The sequence below is a fragment of the Bufo bufo genome, chromosome 3, assembly GCF_905171765.1.
Source record: "Bufo bufo chromosome 3, aBufBuf1.1, whole genome shotgun sequence".
NCBI classification, from domain to species: Eukaryota; Metazoa; Chordata; class Amphibia; order Anura; family Bufonidae; genus Bufo; species Bufo bufo.
In genome coordinates, this window is record NC_053391.1 from 364,822,972 (window position 1) to 364,832,531 (window position 9,560).

The following is a 9,560-nucleotide window of genomic DNA, read 5'->3' on the forward strand; positions in this document are numbered from 1 at the left end:
TGTCGATCAGCTGTTTGAAGAGTCTCACAGCTTACCAAGCACAACACCATCCATTGAATAGCTGCTTGGTATTGCAGCTCAGCCCCTTCACTTTAATAGAATTGAGGTGCACCTAGGCCTCGTGACTGATGGATGTGACATCACAGGCCTAGGATGAAGCTGCAGCACCCACCTGTGCGCTGCTGTCTCTTCAAACAGCAGATCAGCAGTGGTTCCAGGCTTTTGAACCCACCAATCTGATATTGATGACCTATCCTGAGGAAAGGCCATAAATATGAAAATTTTAAAAACTTATGTTGTGTTTTGCTGCACCCAACTCCCTAGGTGACGACATTCTGACTTTAGTCTCCTTGGCAAAAGTCAATAAAATGGCTGCATCTGCATTTAACATCACTGTGTCTTTTAAGTGGGGCAAGGATGATTTCTAACCCTTTTACAGGTGGAAGGCAAGAACTGAAGACCATACACATGCACGATTTTGACAATTAAGTTAAATCTGTATGTAGAACATGTACCTAATGGCCAACGGGTCTCCAGGTCTGTGTTTCCTAACACAAGGACCACAGTAGGACATGCCCTGTGTTTCTTGGTACAGACCCTCAGTCTACACTTCTTAGTTATATCAGTCTGTGTGCAACCCTTTGTACACACAGACATAAAATATGTTTGTGTGAATAAATCCTTACAATGCGCACAATTGCAAATGATATTTATGTGCTAGCTCCTTCACAGATGACTTTTAAGATATTAATAGAATGTCTTATAATTATTATCAGAGGAGAACCTAGATCATGCCAACAATCATAAAACTGAAGGTACTAGCTGGCACTGAATAAATATTAGGGCTGGTGAAATCGTGTTTCCTGAGTAGTGCATGTTGCTCTGAATATAGCCTACAGACTCTACAGTTTTATACCACCATAGAGTATTGCTAGCCGTTAGCTGTTAGGAGGTTAATGTCTTCTTAGTACTAAGTATTGCGTAGTATTGCAAGGAGTTTAGGATAAGAGAAAAAGAAGCACAGCAATAATGTGAAAATTCAGTTCTCTGTGAGGCAAGGCAAATAAAATCACTTATCCTTGGTGATATGACAAAGGAGCATGAATGTTTTTCTTGGCATAAGCAGCTGCTGCCTTGGGCAAAATAACCAAGTGGCTGTGAGAGCGGTTGGCAGCACACGTGTCTAGTGCATGCAAGTCTGCTTGCAGAGAGCTACTGCTATGAAGTGACAAGCCCATATTATTCCTTCTACATCACAAAGTGAAGTGACCTGGACTAGTTCATCTGCTTGCTAGTGCATGTTTCACAGAGAAGTGTCTGCATTATATTTTAGATGTATTATATGCCCCAGGATACTAGGGCACTGTAAGTGATAGTGACATAGCTTTGATCTTTCTGACAAAGCCACATAAACAAAACAGCAGAAATAGCATGTAGAGATGAGCGAATCGTAGTTTACGAATTGGAATTCGGTTCGAATTTCAGGAAAAATTTAATTCGGACCAAATCTGAATTTCCTCACGCTTCGTTGTCCCAAATCGCATTTTTTCCTAAAATGGCTGCTGCACGTTAGGACATGGAGCAAAGAACTCTGGGAACGAGGGATCACCCACAATTCCATGAATGCAGCCAATCATCAGCCAGCCAGCCCTGTGATGTCCCAGCCCTATAAATAGTCTCAGCCATCTAGTGTATCAGCTGAGAGGGAGGAGGGGCTGGGGGCCGGCATCTGCTTTTATAATGACAGCGGGGCCCGTGCAGTGACTGTATTCTACTACACGGGCCCCGCTCACTGTATATAATCTTATCTATAATTGTAGGCATTGTTAATATATAAAAGTTCAAGGTAATCAGAGCCTGTATACCGTACTTACAAGCGCTCGTAGCAGAGAGGAGGGAGGAGGCAGGCCGGGAGGACGGGCGCTGGCAGCGTGAGTCACTATGTCAAGCGCCTGCGCCGCCCACTTTATGAATGAAGCAGGCGGCGTGAGCGGCTTGTAAGTAATACAGGCGCTAATTACCCTGAACTTTTACATATTAACAATGCCTACAATTATAGATAAGATTATATACAGTGAGCGGGGCCCGTGTAGTAGAATACACTCACCGCACGGGCCCCGCTGTCATTATAAAACCAGATGCGACCCCCACTCCCTGTATTGGGGGTCATTCACACCGCAGGGACACTATTATGGGGGGGATCTCTGGATGACACATAGCATAAGATGCTATATATGTGTCATCCACAGATTGCCCCCATAACAGTGTCATCCACAGATCCCCATAACAGTGCCATCCAGAGACCCCAATAAGAGCCATACAGAGGTCCCCCATAACAGTGTCACCCACAGATCCCCCATAACAGTGTCACCCACAGATCCCCCATAACAGTATCACCCACAGATCCTCCATAACAGTGTCACCCACAGATCCCCCATAACAGTGTCACCCACAGATCCCCCATAACAGTGTCACCCACAGATCCCCCATAACAGTGTCACCCACAGATCCCCCATAACAGTTTCACCCACAGATCCCCCATAACAGTGTCCTTAACAGACCCCCCATAATAGTGTCATCCACAGACCACCATTAGTTCAAAACCCACCAAAAGCACAATTTTTTTTTCTTATTTTCCTCCTCAAAAACTGTCTTATAGGGCGAAAAATACGGTAATAGAAAAAAATATCGCCTTATTTGCCGTTCAGTGGTGCAGTTATATGTTCTAAAGCCTTTTTTGGTGTGTATTAATGCAAAAAAATTGCTTATTAGCCGTTGTGCTGTGAAATAAGAAAATTTAAGCCTTTTTTTGGAGTGTATTAGTGAAAAATAAAAAGTATTATTTGCAGTTCAGTGGTGCAGTTATATGTTCTAAAGCTTTTTTTGGCGTTTATTAGTGGCACAAAAAGTATTATTTGCCGTTCAGCAGTGCAGTTACAGTATATGTTCTAAAGCCTTTTTTGGGGTGTATTAGTGGGTAAAAAAGGGGCTTATTAGCCGTTGTGTGGTGAAGTGAGAAAATCACAGCCTTTTTTGGGGTGTATTAATTTCCTTTTTATTTATCTGATTTAACAGTATATCAGACAGCGAAGTGACAGGCCCTGCATAGTGGAGTGGCAGCGGCCTAAATGTTTCTGGCACAGGCACAGGTCGCAGCAGATTAAGGGGGTGTGGAAGCAGGGGTCACTTCCAGAGGCCTGAGCTCTCGGTGTTATCTAGCGGTCGTGTCTTAACTAGCAACCCAGCGGTTCTTGAATGGTTGACTCGGTCATCCAATTCGTCCCAGGTGACATCAGACACCCGCAGCCAAGAGTCGGTGGGTTTGTCAGACACAACCCTTAGTGGGCATGGCCCGGGAGCAGGCCCTGTGCCCTCACCTGTCCTCAACCTGTCTCTCTGACCTTTTCTGTTCCCTCAGTCAGAGAAGTATTATATGCTGTGGGCTCAGCTCCACTATACAGCGAGGACGAGCTACTAGAGGACAGTCAGCAGCTACTGTCCAGCCAAGATCTGGAGAAGACATTCACTGCTTCCTCCAGTAGGCGAGCAAGTATTGATGAGGAGATTGGCATGGGAGCTGGTGTTGCGAGCGGTCAGGCTCCTGGCTCAGAGACCGTTGAGGAGTACATCAGTGGCTTGCAGACAGTACTCGATGATGATGTAGCCGATCGCAATTGGGAGCCAGGTAATGAAGGGGCTTCATCATCATCGGGAGAAAAGGGTGGAAGCTTGCGTGTGAGGCAGCAGGCCAGGTGTGTGTTATTCCCTCATTATCTAAATTAAATTGAGCAGATAAAAGGTCCAGAGTTGATTTCAAGTGTGCCATTTGCATTTCAAATCTGTTGCTGTCGACTTTCAAGATGAGATCCAAAGAGCTGTCACTATCAGTGAAGCAAGCCATCATTAGGCTGAAAAAAAACAAAACAAACCCATCAGAGAGAAGGCAAAATCATAAGGCGTGGCCAAAACAACTGTTTGGAACATTCTTAAAAAGAAGGAACGCACCAGTGAACTCAGCAACACCAAAAGACCCGGAAGACCATGGAAAACACCTGTGGTGGATGACTGAATAATTCTTTCCCTGGTGAATAAAACACCTTTCACAACAGATGGCCGGATTAAGAACACTCTCCAGGAGGTAGGTGTATGTGTGTCAAAGTCAACAATCAAGAGAAGACTTCACCAGAGTGAATACAGAGGGTTCACCACAAGATGTAAACCTCAAAAACAGGAAGGCCAGATTAGAGTTTGCCGAACGACATCTAAAAAAGCCTTCAGAGTTCTGGAACAACATCTTATGGACAGATGAGACCAAGATCAACTTGTACCAGAGTGATGGGAAGAGAAGAATATGGAGAAGGAAAGGAACGGCTCATGATCCTAAGCATACCACCTCATCAGTGAAGCATGGTGGTGGTAGTGTCATGGCGTGGGCATGTATGGCTGCCATTGGAACTGGTTCTCTTGTATTTATTGATGATGTGACTGCTGACAAAAGCAGCAGGATGAATTATGAAGTGTTTTGGGCAATATTATTTGCTCATATTCAGCCAAATGCTTCAGAACTCATTGGACGGAGCTTCACAGTACAGATGGACAATGACCCAAAGCATATTGCAAAAGCAACCAAAGAGTTTTTTAAGGGAAAGAAGTGGAATGTTATGCAATGGCCAAGTCAATCACCTGACCTGAATCAGATTGAGCATGCATTTCACTTGCTGAAGACAAAACTAAAGGGAAAATGAGCTAAAATCAAGCAGGAACTGAAAACAGTTGCAGTAGAGGCCTGGCAGAGCATCCACAGGAATGAAACCCAGCGTCTGGTGATGTCTATGCGTTCCAGACTTCAGGCTGTAATTGACTGCAAAGGATTTGCAGCCAAGTATTAAAAAGTGAGAGTTTGATTTATGATTATTATTCTGTCCAATTAATTTTGGTCCCTTATCAAGTGGGAGGCTCAAATGCAAACTGTTGTAATTCCTACACCGTTCACCTGATTTAGATGTAAATACTCTCAAATTAAAGCTGACAGTCTGCAGTTAAAGTACATCTAGTTCATTTATTTTCAAATCTATTGTGGTGGTGTATAGAGCCAAAAATCTTAGAATTGTGTTGATGTCCCAATATTTATGGACCTGGCTGTATTTGTAGTGGTTAGTCCCTATATGTAGCCGCGATATTGTATTGGTCACTTTTTCGGCAGGGACACCCATGGTCATATCTGTTTTCTCTGGTTTCCATCGACCTTCAAGGCTGAGTTCACACTTGAGTTGTTTGGTCAGTTTTGGCCCAGTAACTGCCCAAATAAGTGAAGTGTGCAGTGATTCTAAGAGCAACACCTGTCATGTGCTTGTCATACTGACTCACAGTATTGTTTCACTACGACAGCAAACTCCCTATGCATGTTACTGCAAGACACAGAGTTCTACACCACTATACAGTCTCTCTATAGCCAGGAAATAGCTGTTTTTCAACGTGATTTGACGCAAATAAATTCGGATCGAATCAAATCTTTTCGGAAAATTAGTCAAACCGGCCGAATCTAATTTTTGAGAAATTCGCTCATCTCTAGTAGCGTGCTTTATAGGGTTCAACAATAAAGAGTAAACCACTAAAATCCATATTTGTTAACAGTAAAGATGAGTGAATTGAAGTTGACAAAGTGCAATTCAATAAAATGGCTATTGCACGTGTTAGGACATGGAGCAAGTAACTCTGGGAACGAGGGATCACCCACAATGTCACAGCCCTTTAAATAGCCTCAGTCATCTTGGATTCAGCCATTTAGTGCAGGGAGAGATGTTAGCAGGCGGTAGGGACAGTGCTAGGAAAGACTTGAAAACTTATATTTTGCAAAGAACATTAGAAGTGTAGGGAAAGGATTAGGGAGGAATTATTCCACAGTATTGAAGCAGAAAAGGGTTCAATAGGGGTGTTTACAGCCTGGGTAATAGGAACAGTCCTATTACACCTGACTGCGGATCTAAGTTGCCATTATACTGCTGCTCATTTCAGGTTTGCAATACCTCTGTAAATCGAGCAAACCTTTTTTGTTATTGGGGTCTTATTAGTCCTTGTGAGGTGCAGTTATTTATATATGATCTAAAGCCTTTTTTTGTCGTGTATTAGTGGGGGGAAAAAGGGGGCTTATTAGTCATTGTGTGTTGAAGTGAGAAAAATACAGACCTTTTTGACGTGTATTAGTGGAAAAAATAAAAAAAAAATTGCCGTTGACGGCTGCAGTTATATGTTCTAAGGTCTTTTTTTGGCATGTATTAGTGGGGGGGGGGGGGGAAGGACTTATTAGCTGTTGTGTGGTGAAGTGAGAAAATTACATCACTTTCTGGTGTGTATTAGTGGCAAAAAAATATAAATTTGCCGTTCAGTGGTGCAGTTATATGTTCTAAAGCCCTTTTGACGTGTATTAGTGGCAAAAAAAATATATATTATTTGCCGTTCAGCTGTGCACTTATATATTCTTAGCCTTTTGTGGAGTGTATAAGTGGAAAACAAATAAGGGCCTATTTGCTGTTCAGCGGTGCAGTTATATGTTTTAAAGCCCTTTTTGGCGTGTATTAATGGCAAAAAATATATATTATTTGCCGTTCACTGGTGCAGTTATATGTTCTAAAGCCTTTTGTGGCGTGTATAAGTGGAAACAAATAAGGGACTATTTGCCGTTCAGCGGTGCAGTTATATGTTCTAAAGCCCTTTTTGGCATCTATTAGGGGCAAAAAAATATATATTATTTGCCGTTCAGCGGTGTAGTTATATGTAGAGATGAGCAAATTTTTTAAAAAATTTATTCGCCGGTTCGCCAAATTTTTGGGGAAAAATTGGTTTTGATCCGAATGTATTTGCCGTTCTGCCGATGCAGGTCAAAGAGGGTGTGCTTTGCGGTGTATGAGTGGCCGAAGTGCATCCAAAGTTTCCTGGCCATTGTTAGGATGTCTTGCAGATGGGTGGAAGACTTCAGGAACTGTTTGACAACCATATTGAATACGTGTGCCATGCAGGACGCATGGCTCAGCCCTTGACGCAGCGCTGACATCGTGTTATTCCCCTTGTCGGTCACTATGGTTCTGATTTTGAGTTGTTGGACAGAAAGCCAGCATTTGATTTTTTGCTAAAGGACATGGAGCAGTTCCTCCCCTGTGTGACTCCGTTTGCCCATACAGAAAAATGAGGTGCACAATCACCCATCAATTTTCCCCCAAAAAAGTCTTTGTCACATAAAGAATTTCACCACTGCATAATTCGGTCCATACAGGCAAAGGAAGTGTACAATCACCTATCAATTTTCCCAAAGAAAGCCTATATCACATAAAGATTTTCACCACTAAGTAGTTTGGTCCATACCGCAAAAGGAGGTGTACAATCACCCATACATTTTCCCCAAAAAAGCCTGTGTCACATAAAGAATTTCACCACTGCGTAATTCGGTCCATACAGCAAAAGGAGGTGTACAGTCACCCATCAATTTTCCCCAAAAAAGCCCATTTCACACAACAAATTTCACCACTAGAGATGGCCTTGCAGGTTGCCCGGCGGTCGTTTCGCGGCGAACTTTTCTCGTTCGCGGTTCTCTGAACGAGCAAACATTTGGAGATGGTCCGCCGGCGCCATATTCTTTTACATTGTGAAGAACTTTGATCCATGACACATCCATCAGGTGGTACAGGAAAGCCAATTGAGATGTTTCAGCACATGGACATACCCCCTACTTTATAAATAAACCCGAACTGGCCACCATTTTACATTCAGTCTATTGTCAGTGAAGGGAGAGGTTGCTGTGTGGAGCAAGGACAGACTGTTAGGGACACAAAACACTAGCTAATAGGGCCACAAAAGTCCTTTTAACCCCTTAAGGACTTAGGACGTACCGGTACGCCATGTTTGCCGAGTTCTTAAGGACCCAGGACGTACCGGTACGTCCTAACTTTAAAACTACATAGCGGCGCGGCGGGGGCTAATCGGAACAGGATGTCCGCTGAAATCATTCAGCGGGCATCCTGTCACAACGCCGGGGGGGGGGTCATGTGACCCCCCCCGCATCGGTGATCGCAGCAAACCGCAGGTCAATTCAGACCTGCGGTTTGCTGCGTTTCCGGTCCATTCGGGTCCCCGGTGAACCGGAAAAGGACGGTGATCGGTGGTGTGATTACACACCACCAATCACAGTCCGAGCATTTGGGGGCGGCGGTGCTGTCCTTGGTGCTGGCGGTGCTGTCCTTGGAGCTGATTGGTGCGGGGAGAGAGGCGGGAGATTCAAACTCCCGGCGCTCCTCTCTCCCCTCCTCTTCCTGCTGCTGCACCTGCACTGTCCTGCACCGTTCTGCACCAGGTCCTGCGAACCATCCGTCGGCACCCATCACCCTCCTGCACCCATCACCCTCCAGGTAGGTTAGGGTCAGTGAGGGAGAGGCACGATTAGGCAGGGATAAAAAAACTTATCTGATTTATTGTCTCTGGTGGTTGGGGTCCACAGCACTTAGCTGTGAGACCCTAGACCCACCCAGGAGTGCTGCCAGTTCCCCCCCCCAGCCCCCTTCAAACACCAGCCCCACCACCCCTTTTTTTTTCCGTGCGTTGACTGTGGCTGGCACTCTTAGCGTCCGGCCACTGTTAGCGTTGTACTGCTGATCAGCAAGTTTGAATTTTTTTTATATATTTTTTTAAAAGTATGTGAACACCTACACACACGCACATACAATAAAGTTTTACACGCACGCACATGCACACACACATACCCATGGCCCGCCGGACGTTCTCGGCCGAGGAGGCATATGCCCAGCTTGCCTCCGACTCCGAGAGCCCCGAGAGACTCGTACTGGTCTCCCGGCCCACCAAATAAGCCCCCTACTGGTGAACTTAGCTGGTGTCCCCCAGTGGATTTTGAGCCCGAGATTCCGGATTTTGTTGGCAATCCAGGAATCCAGATTCCCACAGTGGGCTTCACTAAAATGGACTTTTTTAGTTTTTTTTTCAGTGACCCATTTGTGAATCTGATGGTGGAGCAGACAAACCTGTACGCCCAACAGTTCGTTGCTCAGCACCCGGGCTCCTTTTTGGCTAGACCCGGTGGCTGGACGCCGGTCAGTGCAGCCGAGATGAGGACGTTTTGGGGCCTCATGCTGCACATGGGTCTAGTGCAAAAACCCAGTGTCAGGCAATACTGGAGTGGGGACGTCCTCTACCAGACCCCACTCTACAGTATGGCCATGACACGCCCCCGGTTTGAGGCCATCCGGAAATGCCTGCATTATTCAGATAATGCAGCATGTCCCCCTTCGAGGTAATCCTGCCTATGACGTCTGTATAAGATACGGCCGGTCATCGATCACTTCGGGGCCAAATTTGCGAAGGCCTACGTACCTGGAAGGGAGGTCGCGGTTGATGAGTCTCTCGTTGCGTTCAAGGGTTCAGTTTCCGCCAATAAATTCCCACTAAGCGGGCAAGGCATGGCGTGAAAATGTACAAAATTTGTGAGAGTACCTCAGGGTACACTTACAAATTTCGTGTGTACGAAGGGCGAAATTCCCGTATTGAACCCCCAGAAT